This window comes from Chlorocebus sabaeus, chromosome 21 (assembly GCF_047675955.1).
Source record: "Chlorocebus sabaeus isolate Y175 chromosome 21, mChlSab1.0.hap1, whole genome shotgun sequence".
Lineage (NCBI taxonomy): Eukaryota > Metazoa > Chordata > Mammalia > Primates > Cercopithecidae > Chlorocebus > Chlorocebus sabaeus.
Window position 1 is genome coordinate 8,578,246 of NC_132924.1, and position 22,325 is coordinate 8,600,570.

The window sequence follows — 22,325 nt, forward strand, 5'->3', positions numbered from 1 at the left end:
TTTAGTTTTTGGTTAATTTAAAAAAATTGTAATTTTCGTTATTATGTCCTGTTAAACCCATTAGTTATTTAGATTTTTTAAAAATTTCCAGTTTTGCTTGTTTATTTGCTTTACTACCATTTAGATTTAATTCTAAATATGATTGGTTATAGTCAGAAAATATATTCTTTGTATATTCTTAGACATTTGTTGACATGCACTGAAACCTGTTCAGGCTCAATTTTTCTAAATAAGTGCTTTAAAAATGTACATTATCACTTTGTTGAGTGTTGAATTATATAAGCAGGTAAGCCTTCATATAAAAAGGGTATATTGAGTCCAAGCAAAACTAAAAAAAAAAAAAAAAATCTACAACGTGACACCTCCGTATCTCCAAAAAAAAAAAAAAGATAATTTTAATATCACCAAAACTATAGATTGCCTGGACAAAAATAACAATTAGACTGACAACATACTCTACAACTCAGCATCCTATTTTTGTATAACTTCATACATATGGCTTGGGTAACTTCATGCTTCCTGAATATCAATATTCATGTCTTTCAACAATTAAAAAATTCTCAGCCATTCTCTCCAAATATTGCTTGTCTTCCAGTCTCTCTACTTTATCTTTCTCAAATTAGGAATATGTTTTACTGTCTCATCCTGTCAGACATGTCTCTTTTCCCTTCTACATATTTTCTTTTTCTTTTTCTTTTTTAAATTATACTTTAAGTTCTAGGGTAATGTGCAACATCGTGCAGGTTTGTTACATAGGTATACATGTGACACGGTAGTTTGCTGCCCCCATCAACTCGTCATTTACATTAGGCATTTCTCCCAATGCTATCTCTCCCCCAGCCCCCCAGCCCCGACCAGCCCCAGTGTGTCATGTTCCCTGCCCTGTGTCCATGTGTTCTCATTGTCCAACTCCCACTTATGAGTGAGAACATGTGGTGTTTGGTTTTCTGTCCTTGTGATAGTTTGCTTAGAATGATGGTTTCCAGTTTCATCCATGTCCCTGCAAAGGACATGAACTCATCCTTTTTTATGGCTGCATTGTATTCTGTGATATGCCACATTTTCTTAATCCAGTCTGTCATTGATGGACATTTGGATTAGTTCCAAGTCTTTGCTATTGTGAATAGTGTGTGTCAATAAATGTACGTGTGCATGTGTCTTTATCATAGAATGATTTATAATTATTTGGTATATGCCCAGTAATGGGATTGCTGGGTCAAATGGTATTTCTAGTTCTAGATCCTTGAGGAATCGCCACACTGTCTTCCATAATGATTGAACTAATTTACACTCCCACCAACAGTGTAAAAGTGTTTTTATTTCCCCACATCCTCTCCAACATCTGTTGTTTCCTGATTTTTTGATGATCACCATTCTAACTGGCATGAAATGGTATCTCATTGTGGTTTTGATTTGTGTTTCTCTGATGGCCAGTGATGTTGAGCATTTTTTCATATGTCTGTTGGCTGCATAAATGTCTTCTTTTGAGAACTATCTGGTCATATTCTTTTACATATTTTCTATCTTATATAACTGTGGTGCATTCTAGATAGTTCCTGCATCTCTATCTTACAATTTATTAACTCATCTTCAAGGTGTACATGATCTACACTTTTAGGCTATTGGTTTTGACAGACATTTGGCTTCTGTTTGGTTCTTTTTTCAAATATGCCTGCCTCTTATTCACTGTTCATGTCTTTTTATCATTTCCTTTTGTAATGCCTTTAATCATTTCAGATGTTTTTGTAATTTTCACCTGCAGTTTGACTATCTTAAATTATCCAAATTCTAATCTGCTGTTACTTTGCCTGCTCATTCTTTACCCATGACATGCTGGCACTAGACCCACGTGCTGTGTGCTTGTGCATTTGATCATTTTTAATGAATGTATAATTTATATGCAGTAAAAGGAATAGAACTTACACAGTTTTCTGAGTTTTAATAAATCAGCAAACCTGTAGCCATCATTATTTTAAAAATTTTATTTACAAACAGCCCCAATTAACTGCTACCTAAAGGTAAGTACTGTTTCGATTTCTTTTACCATACATTAGTTTTGCCTGTAGTTGAGATTTACATAAACATATATCTTAAGCACGTACTCTTTTGTATCTGCTTTGTTTCTGTTCAGCATAACTTTTAGCTTCATTCATGTTTCTCCGTATGTCCATATTTTTTAATCTGAATTTCTATGTATTAATTCAATTGTATGAGTACACTCCAATATGCTTATTCATAACATCCAGATTTGGCTAAAGCGAATAAACTGTGATGATCATTCTAATATAATCCTGTATGGACATTTGCTTTAATTCATTTTTGTAAACACCTATCAGCTGAATTTCTGGATATTTGTGTAGGCCTTTTTAAATGTTATAAGAAACTGCCAAACTGTTTTCCCAAGTAGTTGTACTATTTTCTATTTCACAGACAATGTGCAAGAGTATCAGTTGCTCATGGTTCTCACCAGTATTTCATATTGTTTGGCAGATTTAATTTTCATCATTGTAATGCATGTGTCCCTGTGATTTAATTCCTAACTCTGTATTACGAGCACATCTTTGAAAAAGATCTTATCGTGAAGAATCCTATGTTTGGTGTTGAATATTTCTGTCAGGTATCCCAGTGGCAAAACCAGCCTCCAGCTACATTTTACCCAAATATCTGCTTGAAAGTGACTAAGCTGCGCAGGTATTAAAAGCATGAACATTAAATTTCTGAGAAAGAGCATCATTTAAGGACTTTTACTGAAGAATATTTTTCTTCCCAAATCCAGACTGAGATAGAAAAGACTCTGCATGATCTCCTTTTGCCAGTGGGTGGATTTATTTTTTCTAGTTCTCATTTATCATGTAGTAATGTACTCATTTTCAAATAACAGGAAAACTGGTCCAAAATGACCTAAACACAGAGGGGTTTATTTGTTCATTGTGTCAAAAATTCAGAGGTTAGAATTCCAGGGTTGGCTGGTTGCATGTTTCATCTGCATGGTTAGCAGATACCTGTGGCTTCTCCAAGTATCACAAAAAACTCCAAGTTGGATGAAGGGGGTTGGGAAAATGACCCAAAATCATTACTATTAGTAAGGTTGTGCTTTTTGTTCTTAAAGAGATACATACATACCTCACCCACAAAACCTCCCTTGATAGATGTATATGACATAGTTACCTTTATTTACAAGAAAAACTTGGGAAAAGTGGATTGTGATGGGAGTTATATTTCAATTTGTCTGTCATAGCCCAGAAAACAGGGTAACAGTTGCCCATGAACAATCTCAGTTCCTCCACATGAAACATGCTCACATCTTTAAGGAAGAAGTAATATCAAAATTCACCTAGATTACCTTTAGTTTGTAATCTATTATCTGTGATTTGAGCCAGTCTCAAGTTCAATGATAACCTATCTGTCTCTGCAGTGTTGGAGCACACATAGAAGAGTTACAACAAAATTCCCCTTAAGAATAAAAAATGTAAAACAGGCATCCCTGGCACATGATAATCCTGCTGGTCAGGAAGAGAATATCTCTAACCCCTAACAGGAGATCCAATGCTTTGTTATTACCATGGGATCCTTAGGGAGCCACTTCACTAGCCAGAAATTTCTGTGGCTAGAGGTGCTTTCTGCCTGAGTATTAATTGCTGGGCTCATTCCACCCACTGAGACTGGCAGCTGCGTTCAGCTCACGCTACTGTCCTGGATCCCACACCTGCCAAGGGCAAGAAAGGTATAGAGCAGCAAGGGGTGTGTGGGTGACTAAGCACGGGGTCTGTCCACTGCAGACAGCCAGGCACACTAGCTGCTCTGGTGGGGCAGGTAGCTGCAGGTGCCAGCACAGGTGCCAGCTCTATGTGAGGCTGCAGCAGGACCAGATGTACTGCACGTGGCTTCCACTGCAGCCCTCTGCCTCTGGATGAGGGGAATGCAATGGTACCCGGAAGCTTGGAGATGCCAGGAGCCACAGAATCCCAAAGAGGGTGACATAGCCCTAGCTCAGGGAACCCCTAGGTCTGGAGTCCCTGAAAGACTGCAGCTCTTCTGACCTTCTCATCACCCACAATGTGGCAAGTGGCGGGGGCATGTTTCAGCCCTGTTTGTGTTACAGCTTTTACATTCCTGCCGTTTGGAGATTCCTAAGTTCTTGTCCCACGTCCAGAAAAAGTGAGCTATGTGGACAACTGGAGGGTGAGCAAGGTGGAGAGGAGCTTCGCTGAGCAACAGAACAGCTCTCAGGAGACCAAAAGTGGATAGGTGTTTTCCACAGGCAGGTGGTCCCGATGAGGGTCCAGCTCTCAGCAGAGAGGAGAACTGGAGTGAGTAGCTCCTATCTGCAGGGAGGTCATCTCACAAAGTCAAGGAGACCTGAAGTGGGTAGCTCCTTTCTGCAGTTTGGTAGTCCTGACATCTGTCTGAGTCTGGCTGAGTCCAGGGTTTTTATGGGCTCAGAAGGAGGAAAGTATATGCTGATTGTCCATGGGCAGGCCCAGAAAAAGCACCACAAGTTCTCACTCTGGACTGCAGACTCTACTCATAACTGGTAGCCTGACCCCCAGTCTTCAGGCTGTCCCTGACTTGAAGGTGGGATTTTACCAGAGACCTGTCCCTTTCCACCCAGGAGTCTGTCTACCTCCTGCCACCATCAACATGCCATCTATGGTGCCCAGGTAGTTTGTGCCAAGGGGCATCTGCAGGCCTGAACTGAACCGCTCTCACTCCCCCTCAGCCTCCCTCCTGTGCTTGTTGGCATCCAAAGTCTGGAGAGGGCTGAGGCAGCAGGCCGTTGGCATGTCAGTGCCAACTCAAGCATGTGCACAACCAACTGGGTAGTGACAGCACCCAAGTTTGGCCTTAACTTTGCTCCAGAGCAGGTGCTAAGAGTGAGGAGGAGTGGGAGCAGACATTTCTGAGCCTGCCTTGGCAGGGGGATTCCTGGGCTCCCGAGAATGCAGGGATGCCTGGGTGCAAAACCATGGCTGGGTGGAGGCAGCTGCAGCTGGGAGTGCAGGGCTCCTCACCTGCCAACTCAGAAGAGGGCAAGGATCCCTCCTGTCTCTGGCCCCTGCCTGCTCCACAGAGTGCACAGTCCCAGCCACGCCTCTGCTGCTGCAGCTGGCATCCCCACTGTGGTTGCTCCAGATGGGCTGCTGAGGCCATCAGTATCTATTCTGGGAGACCCAGGCTCTGTGCTCTGAGAGGAGCTCCCTTATCCACTATCAACCATAACCTTCATTGAGCTCTAGGGCAAAATACCCTGTATGAGCTGTTCAGTTTCCACACCAAGTTCTGTGTGCGTGGCTTCATTAACAATCAGATTTCTTTAAATTTGAATCATCATTGAAGGCAAGTCTTATTTTTTTAATCCCCTGATTCATTTTTATAAGAATTTGCCAACGTCTAATCTATTTGCTTCTTGTCAATTTCCTGTGTGAACTACGAGGACTAAGACCACAGACAGGCCTGGCTATTTGTTCCTTTCCTACCTCAATTTCCCAGTGATGGGTGTTTCAAGATGAAGGAAATATTAGCAAGACGACACATCATTCCTCTACTGCTTTCTGTAAGACAGACACTTTCTCTCCCACTGATATTTTCGAGGCTGCTTTTTAAAATACATCAAACTTAGCCTTTCTCTCCTTGTGTGTTTGATCGGTGTTCACAAGTATCAAAAGCTTTCGTTCATTTTTTTCTCTCATTTTATACTCAAATAAACATCTGAGGTAGACAGGTCTGGCATTATTTGTGCAAGTAACAGCTAAAGACTTCAAGGCTGGAGGTATTTAACTCATGACGCAAGGCAGCACAGCTGGGTGTGTGCAGGCCCTGGGGCAAAACCACTGGTGTATTGATTCGTAGTTCAGAATTGGTGTACTGCACCGTGAAGAGTACTAATACTATAGCTTAATGACGGTCATCACAACTTCCTGTTAGTAGCATATTAAATGTACACATTGAAAACTATCCCTACCACATCTGGCCCCGTGATGTAATGGTTAGCACTCTGGACTCTGAAAATTATCCTTAACAAGTAATAGATGTCTCCACTCCTTGGGCTAATAGGCCATGGAGTTCACCCAGTGCAGATGTGAACTGCAGGAAGCACCCTGAAAAAATAACTCTCTTCTCTGAACAGGTAAGTGTCAATGTGAATGAGTAACATCCGAGAGAAGCAGGAGCAATCCTGTTGCCACTGGGTCTCAATCATTAGCTTGCATCAGAATTGCCTGCAATGCTCTTGAAACCACAGTCTGCTGTGCCCCATCCCCAGAGTTTCTGAGGCAGTAGATCTAGGTTAGCACTTCAAAATGTGGATGTCTAGCAATTACCAGATAGTGTTTATCTGTCAATCCCAGGACCACATTCTGAGAGCCACCTGTGAGAGCTAATTTCATATGCTCAAATATTTTGTGAAACACTAATCTGGATGTTTCTCTGGGGATGTTTTTGGATGAGTGGACTGAATAAAGCAGATTGCCTTCCTTAATGTAAGAAGGCCTAATTCAGTCAGGTAAAGGTCCCGAGTAGAGCAAAAAGATCAACTCTGCCTAAGTAAGGGAAAATTCCTCCTGTCTGAGTACCTTGAAGCCGGGATATCAGCTTCTTCCTGCCTTCAGACTAGAAGTGAAACATCAGTTTTTCCTTGGACTGAAACTCATACCATGTTCCACAATGGGCATGTCTATGTAAACCCACTCCCAAAGGCCAAGGAAGCTGAGAGGCTAAAGACAGAGTCTGACATAGCGAGTTTCTCAGAAACACTCAACAGGGACTTACAAACAGAACCATGCACTGAACGGCCACCAAGATGAGATGGTGGATTCTATGGGGTTATCCCCAAGACCAAGGGCTTATGTACCATGGAGACAGAATGTCCATGCTTCAGAAGGGATGTGTAGGACAACTGCTTAAAGGCAAGATTTATGGTAAGTACATGTTTACATAAGGAACAGTAGGTAACACAGAAATCTTACAGGCAGTCCCGAAACCAGAGTTAGTCAGAAGTCAACATGTTGAATGAGCATCCAGGATAGCATTACTTTAGCCTCCACACACCATCAGCTCTCCTGGGTCTCCAGCTTGCCAGGCCAGCCTGCAGATCTTGAACTTGCCATGCTCCATAATCCTGTGAGTCAATTCCTATGATCTCTCTCTCTACATATATGTATATAAACACACATCCTATATCCATATAAACACGTACACACTTGTATGATATATGCATATCCTATAAGTTCTGCTTCTTTGGAGAACCCTTACTTATACACCACCACTGCAGGAACTTCACCAGGTGATAATGAATATTGGAAATCTGATGGCTGATGTTCTAAAGAAGCATCACCATTGGATAAAATAATAATTACAATAATAATAATAATGAAGCCAAGTTAGCAACAGAGCCAAGGCTGCGAAATCCATATGCTTTCCATTTATAAGCAAATAGTCGATTTTTTTTTTTTTCCTTTAGCTCTTGGTAAAGTAATCAAAATGACCATTCACAAAATGTATTTGTCTACCCAGCTGTATTTGAGGAATTTTTTTTTTTTTTTTTTGGTCAGAGAATGAATTTCTCTCTTTACACAGGCCTCTTCCCAGTTCCAACCCTCGAATCTTTGAAAAGCATATTGATTACACAGCAAGCAGCTGCAAGCCCAGATTTCCCCACCCGCCTCTCTGGGGATCCAATCCTCTCACGCTGCGCTGCACCTCAGCCTCCCCCTCCCCGTGGCTCTGGCCATGTCAGCCACGTTACGGGTTTTGCATGTCTCCCTCTGAGAAACGAAGGGCAGAATCCATGCTTCTTCATATTTGTGCCCCACTGGCTCTCCATGTGACAATTATTCCTGGTAGATTGCTTGTGAGCAGTGGATACAAGAGAATAGATGTTGGCTGAAGAGCAGAGGTGCCCCAATAACTGATCATGCTAAACTTAGTGAGTGAACAAGTAAAAGTCTGAACACAAGAAGAAATTAGTGAGTAAACCAGGACGATGGAAGTGTTACTGTTTAAATTTAAAATTTAAGCCAAGGGAATCACGATGGGATCATGATTATAATCCTGAACTTTAGATTAGTCTAAGTGAGAACTTAGAAAAGTTGCATAAGCTCTTTCAAACTCAGTGTCCTCAAATATAAAGTTAAGGTCATACCAGTGCTTCCCTCATAGAAATAGTGTATGTGAGGGGAGGTAAAACACATAAATCCCTGGGACTAGAATCTAACCAAACTTTAAATACTAGCAAGTGTTATTTTATTATTGTGTGTATTTTTTGTGACCTGTAAATTGCTTTGAAAGCCTCTTCTGAGATATAAACTTTCCTTCATACTCTGATCAACAATTAGGTTAGAAGTTTAAAGTAGCAAAATTTATTCTCAGAAGGTGAGACTGTCTTAATGAATTCAGAATATGTTAACTTCTGTGGTAGGCATGCCTGGGCTTTGGAATAAATTTAACATTATCATAGCCAAATATTTTTATAGCTTATAATCCCCTCTTTCTTCCTATGTACAAAACATTCAGTATTAGGTGGGGATGTGACTGGTGGGAACTTTTGGTTTGACTGTGAAAAATGCAGTTCTCAACATATGCTACAGATGAGTTAATAAATTTTGTTAAGCCTCATCAATCGTAAAGACCCTTGCATCCCACAAAACAGGGAATATTAAACAGTGTCACTGCAAGCATCATTTTGAAGATCTTCTCCTTGGCATCTGTGTATCTCCAAGTCAGTGGACAGATCATGGAGAGTAAAGGCCTGGGCATAGCATGGAACTTTAGCTTCCATGCATCCTGATTTCCATCTGGCTGATCAGGAGTCATCCAACCAATTTCATCTCTCCCATATGGCCCAGTGCTTGTCAAAGAGATGTTTCATGATGTAGAATTTCTAACGACCATTCAAGTACCTCACAAAAACCCAGACATCTGGTGAGTCAGTTGGTCTGTATAGAAGATTCCTCCATATCACTGAGGAAGCTTAAGATGCTGTGGTTTATTCAGAGGAATAAACAAAGACTTGATAAAACAGAAATAGTTCAGAAGAAAAAGGTAAGCACCAGACTTGAATGTTATGGTTACGCCCTAGGGACAAGTTGTAGGCATTCAGTGGTAGAATCTGACACTGGGGACAGATAATGAGATTTTTATGTAGTCCTGGGATACATACACTTATTCTTAGCTCCTAGACCAAGCATTGAGAAACACAGGAGTGAATTTTGAAGTGCATTTAACTCTGGATTCCACCCGAAGTGCCATTACTTCATGCCCCTAAAGCCTCATCTCAGCTAAGGGCACTCCATATGGCAATTAAGCATTTGAACATGAACCTTTACTTACCTAGCATAAAAATAAACCAAAATGGAAAGTAAGAAAAACACTTTTAAGGCAATGCACTCAGTATCAGTAATACCATTGCAATACTGATATAAAATGAAGCTCAGTCAATCCACTTCATACTCTCCAAACTCTGGAAGTCTGCACCTGCCATGCTCTTACGCCTAGAACACTGCACAGCACTCCACCACCACTGCTAATATGCTAAAACCTGTTCATCCATCTCATCTTAGGTTATTTCATTCCACCATGGAAAGCCTTATTTGACTTTCAAAAGGTATCAGCTGCCTCTTTATGTTAATCTTCTATTTTCTCTACATCACACAGTGTTTTACTTTCCTGTACACTCATTTGTATCTCTGAGTGGTCTGGAAGTTCCTGGAGGACAATGCTCATGTCTTGGTCCCTGTTAGTCTCCAGTGGAATGATGTGCCTGGCAAATAGTAGATTTTTCAATAAGTATTTCTTGACTGGTTGACTGAGTGAATGTCTAACAAACATTTTAGAGAATTACATTGTACTAAACCATATGCTTAATACTGACATGAAAGGTATCTGCTGAGTTTATTTGAAAGTGCTAACTCCTGAATGGCAACTGGTATCTTAAGGTCAGCTGGCTTAGTGAGTTCATTGAAATGTATCTACAACTTCATCAAAATAGTTCTATGTCTCAGAAATTTGCGGCAATGGGTATGTACAGCCACAACATAGAGTAGCATCTTCATTGTCAAATAGTCTTTTTGACTCTAGGCCCTTCCTCTGGGTAGACAGGACACCCCTTTTTATGTGCAAGTATATAGGTAAATAAAATGTAAACCTTGTTCACACACATGAGGTACAGAAAGATCTGATTTCCCCAAGCTTACACTAGAATTAGAAAAAACAAGCAAACAAGAATTCGAGAAGTGAAGAGACATAAATCATTAATAAATTAGTAGCTTTAAAACAGAAAACAGCTGATTGAATGTTTTCAAAGATTCTAAATGACAGCAATTAAATCAGAGTAATGACTGAAGAAAAAAATGGTTTGAAGTTGTAGCAAATGAGTGCAAAACTTTCAGAATGTGGTTTTTACATTCCTTTCATATGTTTCTTTAAAATGTCCTCCTTCTGAGGAATGAGGCTAAAGAAATATAAAATATGTATTGGACTTTACTCTTTTGTGAGCACTTCCTCCCACAAAAAAAATTTATTAAATCAGACTAAAAATGAAGAGTTTTATATTAACCACTGATCTTCATCCCTAACAACTGCTTTTCCTTGATAACTTGAAAATAAAATGCCCACATAGAATGTTTCAACTGGCTAGAATTTGGAAGTTTTGACACTCCCTATTTTAGCAAGTGTTAGTGAAAACTCAGAAATAAATTTTGTGCAAATGAAATGTACAAGAGAAACATATTCATTTCTCCTTATTCTCCTGAATTCTCCCACAAAGTATAGGTAGAATTTTAGTGAGTTCCCCGCAGGACTGAACCTTTGTGTCATGACAAAATTTATATATTGAAATCCTAACCCCCAGTGTGATACTATTGGGAGGTGAGACCTGTGGGAGGTGATTTGTTCATAGGATGGAGCCCACGTGAATGGGATTAGCATCTGTGTAAAAAAATCCCAGAGAGCTCATTCCCTGCTTCTGCATGTGGGGATACAGCTAAAAGGAACTGTCTGGGAACCAAGAACACAGCCTCACAAGACACCAAATTTGCTAGTGACTTTACCTTGGATTTCCCAACTCCCAAACTGTGAGAAACACATTCCTGTTGTTTCTAAGCCACCCAGTCTATGGTATTTTGTTATAGCAGCCTGATCATATTGGAACAGACCTGTGCCTTTTATTTTCACATGTGAATGAACTTCTTTTGACTGACTTTCAGAGTATGTAGATCTGACCTAATCCCTAATAAGTACAAAAAATATCCAATGTTTTGTTATAAAAATACTACTGGGTGGGCACGGTGGCTCACGTCTGTAATCCCAGCACTTTGGGAGGCTGAGGTGGGTTGATCACCTGGGGTCAGGAGTTCGAGACCAGCCTCGCCAACATGGTAAAACCCCCTATCCTACTAAAAATACAAAAATTAGCCGGGCATGGTAGCGGGTGCCTGTAATCTCAGCTACTCAGGAGGCCGAGGCAGGATAATTGCTGGAACCTGGGAGGTGGAGGTTGCAGTGAGCCTAGATCATGCCATTGCACTCCAACCCCAGGCCAATAACAGTGACACTCCGTTTAAAAAAAAAAAAAATACTAAGGTTTAGATGGTATGTCTAATTGTTACTAATTTTAGCTATGGATCAAACCAGATTATCTGAAGCATGTATATTTCAACCTTTTGTAATTACTCATAATGAATTAACTATCAGTGGTATGATACAGGCCTTTAAAGAAAATCATCATTAAATAAAAAATAACTTTAACATTTTATTATTTAAGAATGCATCGGGTGCATTAAGGTCATCTCCTCCTGCATCCCACAGGCCACAGTCCTTCCCCGGCTCCATGCTCTTTAAAGTGAATGAAGGGAAAAATGCATTTTCATTCCTCAATTTCTGAAATCACTGTATATTTTATCAAATAGATTCCATATTGTAAGTTGTCTAGTAATGTAACAGACTGGGGCAGTGATTCTTAAATTGTAGTATATATAAGAATCACCTGGATATCTTGTAAACTGTTGATTTCCAACCCTTGTCCTCAAAATTGCTTATCCCAGCAAATCTCATCAAAGGAATTTACATTGCTAATTGGCACTGAAGGTGATTCTGACATAAGTTGTATTTCGCCTTTGATTCTACATTCCCACCTCATACTACAATGCTTTTGACAAGCTTGAAAGAGGATGTTCTTTAAAGTTGACTTTATATTCCTTAATTTCTCGACATCAATCTTAAAATGTGTTTCTGGGGCCTCATTACACTTTTTTAAAGTGTGTACCTATTCTTGTTTTAATATTTCTAGTATGAAATAACTCTATAGGGCTTTATTTGCCAACAATATCCTATTGTTTGCCAGTATAAACATTGTAGGCAGATATAGCTCCAACACGTATTCATATATATTCTATTTATTTAACAAAGTTTTTAAAATCTAAGTATCTAATATCACATGTCTTTCACTTTGGCTCCATACCTATAGGCAATCAGTCATGCAGCGCATTAGCTACTGTGTAGCCCTAATTTTCTTTCTGAGCAATTCCATTTCCTTTTCATCATCATTGCTCATTTCCCACATTTTTGATCATGATATTTTCTACACTTACTGCATCAATTATAAAAACCTGTAATTGTTAGCCTATAGCTTATTTTTGTCCCAAAAATTGCATTTTAAAATTTAAAATATGAAAATATTTTCATCAGATTCCCATTAACTCAATGTTTCTTTCTTTCTTTTGTTTTTTGTTGTTGTTGTTGTTGTTTGTTTGTTTTGTTTATTCGTTTGTTTTTTTGACGGAGTCTCGCTCTGTCACTCAGGGTGGAATGCAGTGGTGAGATCTCAGCTCACTGCAACCTCCGCCTCCCAGGTTCAAGTGATTATCCTGCTTCAGCCTCCTGAATAGCTGGGATTACAGGCACGGGCCATCAAGCCCAGCTAATTTTTGTATTTTTATTAGAGACAGGGTTTCATTATGTTGGTCACGCTGATCTCGAACCTCTGACCTGGTGATCTGCACTCCTCAGCCTCCCAAAGTATTGGGATTACAGGCGTGAGCCACCATGCCCGGCCGACTCAATGTTTCAAATCACTTAATCAGAAATGAGCACCCCTTGTTATTTTATTTAGCCATGGAATAGTGATTCTTGTAGCAATTCAAGAATTTATAAAACAAGCATATTTTGGTTAAATGCAATATCCCCAAACTGCCAAGCCAGTCAAAAACCACAGCTAATCATCCTATCCTGCCTATCATATCTGTATTTTACCTACAGATTTAAAATAAATGTATACCAATTCGAATAATAGAGTTAAAATAAGAAAAAATAAACCTATTACTGCATACTACATTTCTCCCAAAAATAAATTAAAAATCAATAATCATAAATGCAAGATATTTTATGGCATTAAAAAAAAAACTTATCTGGCACGTTAAAACTCTTCATCACTTAATAGTATCTTCTTTCCCCCACCCAGAGAAGCATTAGGCTTAAATTATCATTTCTAGGGCAATATTCTTTACGTGGTAGAAAAACCAAAAACAATGTTCATTTCACCAGAATGAATACAAAATAACTAAAAAATTATCTATCACATTTCTTCTACTCCTTTTTCCCTTCGTTGTCAACTCCAGAGTTGAAAGAATAGAGAGAAGGTAGGTGTTGTTTTCCTGAACCACATTGAAAAAAAAAAAAATTAAATACCAAGGAACCTGTGATTATTTTACATGAATAACAAATAAGAAGCAGTGTTGATAGGCATTGTATATTCAATAGTGATCGTTTTAAGAATACATGAATAAATGCTTGTAAATCTATTTGTAAAAAAATACAAAAAGACTTCTTCTAGCCATGTTTTATCTTATATCAGCGGATGGGTCATCTGCCTGCTATTCCATTTTCTCTTAATTCCTTTCCCTGAAGCTGAGTTCTGAAAATGATCATAAGGGTTTGAATTGTAGTAAAGTATACTCATCTGTAATTACTATCTTTAGACTTGAAGTTTTTGTGGATGTTTCAGTTTGTGTGTCACCACAGATTGAAAACAGACAACACAAAAAGGTTTTTGAATGAAGGCATGAGAAACCCTACAGAATCTTTTTCCCAGACAAAAGATCATAACCGATAAAAATTATTTTTTTTAAAAAAAGAACTATTTAAAGTCTCTAGAAACTGTCTTATGGGCAAGCGGGAACAGAGAACAAGAAAACTTAAGGAATCTACCAAATCTTAGTATGAACAGGGAAAGTCAGTGGTCAGTGGCATTTGTACCATAGCTTGTTCTGTCTTCCTGCCTTTTGGCTCAGAATGACAGAAGCTTGAATCCTAGTGGCTATGGCCAAGAACGCAGGACTCCCTTTCCCTCTACCTTTTATTCTAAAATTAAGGCATCTCTGCATGAAGAGTAGAATACCATCATTTCTCAGCCTCCACCCCTGCTTTGTTTTGCATAAGCTCTATTCCAGACAAGAGTGGCTAAGAAGCACAGGACTTTCTTCTTTCATCCAGGCCTCATTTAGAGAGAAGAAGCCCTAACAAAGGAACAGCAGGCCAGGAACACTGAACCCCTATCAGTCTCACCCCAGATGACTTGTAAGTTGTCTGTTCCATGCTGGTCAGGCAGCCCAAGAAGACTAGAAGTGATCACCACTTGTCATTGCCCTATTCATAAAGCAAGGAAGTAACTCGAATAAGAAAAGCATCTCATGCCTACCCATGCTTTGGAGCAGGGTTCAGAGCTGCTTCTCGGAAGGAGAGGAACAACATAAGAGCAGAGAGCTCCATGGGCATCCTTGCTTCTGTTTGGAACAGATCGTGAAGAAGTTCGATCCTAAAGGTGCTTTCAAAAACAATGGAGACTTTAGTAGTAAACAATAAAGAGGAAGCTGGTAGCTCCTTATTAGCAACAAGCTAAACATTGGACTAGCTAGAAGTTTATCAGAGAAAATCAGGAAAGAGAAAGATGAGAAGAGTCCACCTAGCATGTTAGTGAAAGCCTCAAAGACCAATCTTAAAGTCTATAAAAGGGCCCAACATCAATTATATCAGAAGTGGAACAATTTATGCTCCACCCAGGCCTTGTTAAAAGCAATAGAATCAGCTGGCAATTAGTGGAGCCTAACTTCTGGGTGTGATATCAGAAGATGCTGGCAGGATAACTAAGATATCAAGGAAAGCAACTCATTGAGTCCACTCTTTCACAGTCACAGCCCACATGCCAAAGGCTGACCCATCTGAGGACAAACATTAGATATTTCACACTGTGGCTGAAATATCCTTCACTAAAAGACACTTACAGGCTTTTATTATAAGCCCCAGCCTCTGCTCCACACAAGGTTATCGCACAGATAACTTTTCTACACTAGCACTCTTGTTTCTATTCTTTCTTGCTTGGGCTAACACAATCGTATTAACTCCTATTTAGCAGGTGCAATTAATATAGTTTTAAAGGCAGATTTCCAAGTTTCTGTTTTATAACACTACATAGAGGAAATGTCCCCTAGTCAGACACACTAATTATCTCCATAATACATTTAGGTAAATTAAATAAAACTAGTTACACATTCAAACACCAGTTTTTCTCTAAACTTAATTTTCTTTTTTCTATTTTACATTTTCTTATACACCCAGTAATGCAATTCTCTGGGAGAAGAATCAATCATACCTGAATTTCATTTGTAACCTTTACTTTCAGAAACTGACTACAGCATATCTGCTATTTTAAACCATGGGGAACCTCATGACCACTTGTAAATCAAGCTTCCCCATCTCCTTCCCTTTTATTACTTCTCTTCTCAAAGCACAGATTTCAATGAGCCAGGGTCATGCTAGTGACTCCCACGTCTGACACCAACTATTCTGACACCAACCCTAACTGAGGTAGCACAATTCAATTCTGGCATGAACCACCTAGAGTTAACACAGACTCAAGATGTTAAAGGGCACAGTCCACAAGATTGTCTTCAGTTCATATAAACTGGCTACAAATCGAGAATATTTCTACCATCCTCCTCAGGTCGGATAATTTCACTACAACCACTCATAAGACTGATGAAAACACTACACTTAGCATTACAATTTTATTATAAAGGACTCCACTGAGAAATAGCAAAACAAAGAGATACAGAGGGTGAAGTTCCAAGGGAGCTGGAATACAGAATTTACATGCTTTCTTAGGTTGCATCATTCTCCTTGCATGTCAGTGTGTTCACCAATCAGGAAACTCCACTAAGCATTAGTGTCCAGAGTTTTTGTTGAAATTTAATTACATAGGCATGGTCAATGTAATCCATTGGTCACATAATTTAACTCAATGTACTGCCTCCCTCCCTTCCACAGAGGTTAAGGGTAAGGCTGATATTGTTGGCACAAACCTGCAAGCCTCTAATCATATGAGTGGCCTTTCTGACATTAGTAGCCCCAATCTTAAAAGCTATTTAAGGTCTTACCCTGAGTCACCTCATAAGTACAATTTCAGGTGTATTTCAAGGGGGCATTGAATAACCAAGATACTTCCATCATTGGAAAGTTATAAGAGTTTTTAGAATTTTCGTGGTAAGAAAGTGAAAGAAAGGCCAGACAATTTTTAAATTATACAACAGGAACTTCAAAGTTGAAAAGTTTATATTAAAAAAAAAAGAACTGATATGAATAACCAGAACCACCTTCTTAAAACACTGAGAAAAGTAAACACACACACATACAGAAAGCAGAAAAGGGTAATAAAGATTAGAGCAGAAAGTAATAAAATAAAGACTGGGAAAATAAGACAGATAATTAATGATACCAAGATTTGGTTCTTGGAACAGACCAAAATATTGACAAACCATTAGTTATAGTAGTAAAGAAAAAAAAAAAAAAACAGAGACAGGATGCAACTTAATATCAAGAGTGGAAGTAGAGGGGACATGGTTACCAATGTTGTAGAATAATAAAGAAGCTTATAAGAAAACACTAAAAACAACTTATGCCAAAAAATTTGATCACTTAGACAAAATGAACAAATTCTGAGAAAGTACCAAAACTGACTCACAAAATTATATCAAATGAGAATAGATCTATAACAAGAAACTGAATTAAAAATTTAAACATTTCTTTAAAAAAAACTCAGTCCTAGCTGGGAAAGGTTACTTATGCCTGTAATCCCAGCACTTTAGATGACCGACGAGGGTGGATTATGAATGTCAAAAGATCGATATCATCCTGGCCAAGATGGTAAAACCCCATCTCTACTAAAAATACAAAAATTTAGATGGCCGGCATGGTGATATGCACCTGTAGTCCCAGCTACTCATGAGGCTGAGACAGGAGAATCGCTTGAATCCGGGAGGCAGAGGTTTCAGTGAGCCGAGATTGTACCACTGCATACCAGCCTGGGCGACAGAAACAAACAAAACCAAAAACAAACCAAAAAAACCAAACAGCAAACAAACAAACAAACAAACTCAGTTCCAAATTGCCTGATGATTTCTACAAAACATTTAAATAATAAATATAAATTCTTCACTAACTTTTACAAAAATATTAGGAGAGAGCACTTTCCAAGTAATTCTATGAGGCAAGTATTATGCTGTATCAAAACCAGAAAAAGATAGCGAAAAATAAAACTAGAGGCCAATATCTCTTACTAAACTGTATGTAAAAAGTGTCAGGAAAATACTAGCAACTGAATCCAGAAACATAAAAAGATTATACACAAAGATCAAGGGCAATTTCTTCCAAGGATGCAAGAGTGCCATAATATCTTAAAGTTAATTGATGTAACACACACAACACACACTATCTCAAAGGACACAGAAAAAGTCATTTGACAAAAATTCACACTTCATTTATATCAATTATATAAAATGTCCAGAACAAGCAAATCTATAGAGGCAGAATTTTTATCAGTAGTTGTCTAGAGTTGAGGGTGGGGGTGGCTGTAAAAGTAGAGTGACTGCGGCCAGGCATAGTGGCTCACGCCTGTAATCTCAGCACTTTGGGAGGCCAAGGTGGACAGATTACAAGGTCAAGAGTTCGAGACCAGCCTGGCCAATATGGTGAAACCCCATCTCCACTAAAATTACAAAAATTAGCTGGGTGTGGCGGTGGACACCCATAGCCCCAGCTACTTGGGAGGCTGAGGCAGGAGAATCACCTGAACCTGGGAGGCACAGGTTGCAGTGAGCCAAGATCATGCTACTGCACTCCAGCCTAGGCGACAGAGTGAGACACTGTCTCAGAAAAAAAAAGAAAAGAAAAGAAAAAAAAATTTACAAGTAGAGTGACTGTTAATGTGGGATGGAGTTTCTTTTACAGGGAATGCTGGTAAAATGCTCTAAAATTGATGGTGGTGATGGCTGTGCAACATTGTTTATATATTAAGATGCAATGAATTGTACACTAAGCAGCTAAATTGTATGATATATTCATTATATTACCATAAAGCTTTTAGAGAGAAAAACCGCAGAAGTGCAAACGTAAAGTCAAGTGGAAATGACACTCCAAGGTATATGAATAGAATAAAAGGAAAGAAAAATATACAAGTATATATAGTAATGAGACCTACTTAATGAGATGCATAGAATTATATGATCTATTTCAGTCACCATATTAAATCTGGCATAATACAAAAGACATGTAAGAAAACTAATAAATCTCTTAGATTCTCATTTGAGCAGACCCCCAAATGAGATGTTTTTTATGTCCCAATTTTAAAGGTTATTTTGCTCCGGAGGATTTAGGATCTATTTTTTTCATTAATTTTTAGAAGAAAAAATCATTTACTTAAATCAGAGCTGGCTTTATTTTAATAACCACAAATTTTATGCAGTCATGTTAATATTTGAGAAAATATACATTTAAACCTAAATATTTCACCCAGGGAAATATTATAAATTATGGTATTTTTACCTTTGGCTTTACAACAATTAAAACAAAAAAAAGACCTGAATGTTTATTGAAATAAATATTAAATATATTGTTAAGAAAAAAAAATCTCAGCAGAGTCCTACTTGGCGTTATAATAATGTTACAGCTACTACTTTTTCCTTTTTAATGTTCAATAAAATGAATTATCATCAGAAATCTAAGAATAATTATCTAAAACTGCAGTGCTTTCTCACAATGTGTAATTCATACAAATAAGCAGAAAAAATAGCTTACACTCATACACCAAAAAATTAGTATCCTCTAAACACTTTCATCTCATATACAATACATATTTTTGCTGTTGTGTACTTATTATCCTGAAAAATAAGTCTCTAGAACTTAACAAATAGAAAGTAGTCAGTAAAACGTAACTTTATTGTATTAGATTTGCAGTAATAAAGTAGTATGGAGTTTACTAAATTTAAAGAAAGTGAACATATTATATGATGCACTGTACTAATTAGGTTTGTTTTTATTTTATATGTTTTGAATTATGCATTTACTATAATTCTGCAGGGTGAAAGCAAAATTAAATTCACCTTTTATTTTTTGAAAGAGTGAAATGAACCAATCAAGTTCAAGCCACCTAAAATTTATAAATGTTCAACTTTTGTGTCTTCTAACAAAATTAATTCAATCTATCCCTTTGTTATTTTATTGATTTATATATTGCTGCTGAACACATTTATTAGCTGCCTAGCTTGGCACTATAAATATGTGTGTGTGCGCGCGTGTGTGTGTGTCTGTATACGCACATGTTAGAGAGATATGTTTTCTATATATTGGAACAGATGCTGTGACTTAGTCTCCTCAACTAATAAATACAACAATTTTTCAGTGTGCTTTGTTATGGAACAATTTTACCTGTAACATGGCGTGCTTTGAATTTAATTTAAACTTCCTTACCATAGTTTTGTAAATAAGACTAAAGGAAATTTGTGCTGGAGGAAGAGCAATGTTGCAATTATTGCCAATATTTCCAAATAACTAAACGAATGAAATTGGAATGTTTCCAAAACAAAGAAATAATAAGTGCTTGAGGTAATGGAACCCCAATTAGCCTGACTTGATCATTTAACATTGCATGCTTGTATCAAAATTTTACATGTGCCCTAGAAATATATACAACTATTAAAAATACATAATAATTAAAAAATGTAAATTTATTAATAAATAAAATGTTGGGAATATTAAAGAATGGACCTATAAACTCACTCTTATTACTGTGGTTCCTATTTATTCATTTATTTTTATTTATTTGTTTTTGGAGGTGGAGTCTCCTTTGTCACCCAGGCTAGAGTGCAGGGGCGCAATATTAGCCCACTGCAACTTCCACCTCCCGGGTTCAAGCCATTCTCCTGTCTCAGCCTCCCGAGTAGCTGAGATTAGAGGCTCCCATCGCCTCACCCGGCTAAATTGTTTGCATTTTTTTTTAGTAGAGTCGGGGTTTCACCATGTTGGCCTGGCTGGTCTCGAATTCCTGACCTCAGGTAATTGGCCTGCCTCAGCCTCCCAAAGCACTGGGATTACAGGCGTGAACCATGGCGCCCAATCCCTGTGGTTCCTATTTAAATAAAGACTCTTTTTTCCCCCTTCATTCCACTCTTTTTGGTTGTATAAATCTAGCGCATAGCATAATGTCCTGAAATTACTCACTTAGGTTTTGAAATGATTGTTTGCTCAAATGTCTTTCCTTCTAAATTGATAGCACAAACTGTGGTTTTTCACCGTTAAATCCCAATTACTTGGCAAAATGTTTGACAGATACTTCGTTTTCAATAATGTTTATTAAAAGAGTAAATTATGAATATGTTTAACACCTATGTTAGGGTTCCAGAGACACAGAACCATATATATTTTATCTTTTATTTTATACATATTTATGCCATTATATATAATATATATGAGATTATGTATATTATATATAATATTATATAAAATATATAAGGGATTATATATACTATATACAAGAGATTATATAAAATATACATGAGATTATATATTATATATAACAGATTATATATGAGATTATGTATTATATATAACAGATTATATATAATATGAGATTATATATTATATATAATATTTTACCGATTCTTAATTAGCAAGAGATCTCATTTTCTTAATTGCTTAGAAAATGGTGAACTCTGTATTTAGGTTAAATAATTGGTAGCTTGGAATACATTTTATTGTATCTCTGACAGTATGTCTAGTTGTTTTTTTTATATTCAAAAAATGCCTATCATTTTAATAAAACAGATGGGCATATCAGGTATGAAGTCCTGGTAAAAATTTGACTTACTCTTTATAAATCCTTATCAAATTTTGATTCAATTTTGTAAAACACATTATAAAATTTGTTTAAGTGATGTTTGACTATTCATGACCTTCAGATATCCTGTCGCTCTTCAAATAAATATTATGTAGCACAATTATCCGTACTTCATAGATGGCAAAACAAAGTTCCCCAAATAGATGATGAGTTTTAAAAATCATGAAACTGGTGTCAGAACTACAACTGAAGCCCAAATTTGGAAGCCAAGGTACCAGTTATGGGCTGCCCACCTTCCCTCTGTACCACAAGCTTAAAGATGCTATACATAAAATCACATTTATGCACATACCCAAACTGCCTCAGGCAATTCTCGTAATCCATAGGATGGGAATGTTCTTGGAGTGGACTGCTCCATCTCTTCCGTAACACTCTTTCCTCTGTGTGTGAGTTTGAGAGTGGTAGTGAAAGTCCCGCAGAGGGACAGAACCAACAAGCTATCAGGCGTCTGAGCAGGGAGCTTACTTGGGGAACTGGCTGGCGGTTCACCGCGACGCCCGGAACAGGCCGCAGAGAAGCCCCAGGACTCGGCCACGTCCCAGGCCCCCAAACCAGCGAGGTCCACAGTGTGCTCCCAGTCAGTCCTCCCAAGTCCGATAGCCCCAGGGGCCACAAGCTGAAGAACCTGGAATCTGACTTCCAAGGGCAGCAGGAGAGGAAGCAAGCGCCCAGCACGGGAAGAGAGAGTGAGCCAGAGGATGAGGACCTTGCACACTGCTCATCCCCCATCTTCTGTTGGCCTGGTTCCAGCCCCGCTGGCAGCGGATTGGCTGGTCCCCCACACTGAGGGCAGGTCTTCTTCTCCCAGTCACCCACTCAGCTGTCAATCTCCTCTGGCGACGCCCTCACAGTCACTTGAGAAAGAACTTCACCCAGCCGTAGGTACCCTCCTCCAGCCACGCTGACCCCTAGGATTAGCCATCACAGATAGTATTTGTCTGTGTGAATATTTATTTTTTATTGAGCACCACTCTGTCGTCCAGGCTGGGGTGCAGTGGTGTGGTTTTGGCTCACTGCAACCTCCGTCCCCCTGGTTCAAGTGACTCTTCTGTTGCAGCCTCCCGAGTAGCTGGGATCACCAGCGTGTGCCACCACGCCCGGCTAATTG

The 22,325-nt window shown here is 38.5% G+C and overlaps 1 pseudogene; it reads right to left on the reverse strand.

Annotated features, from left to right (window-relative positions):
* Positions 1 to 22,010, reverse strand: part of LOC140709546 (uncharacterized) — a 30,430-nt pseudogene extending 8,420 nt beyond the window's left edge.
* Between the last annotated feature and the right edge of the window lie 315 nt (positions 22,011 to 22,325).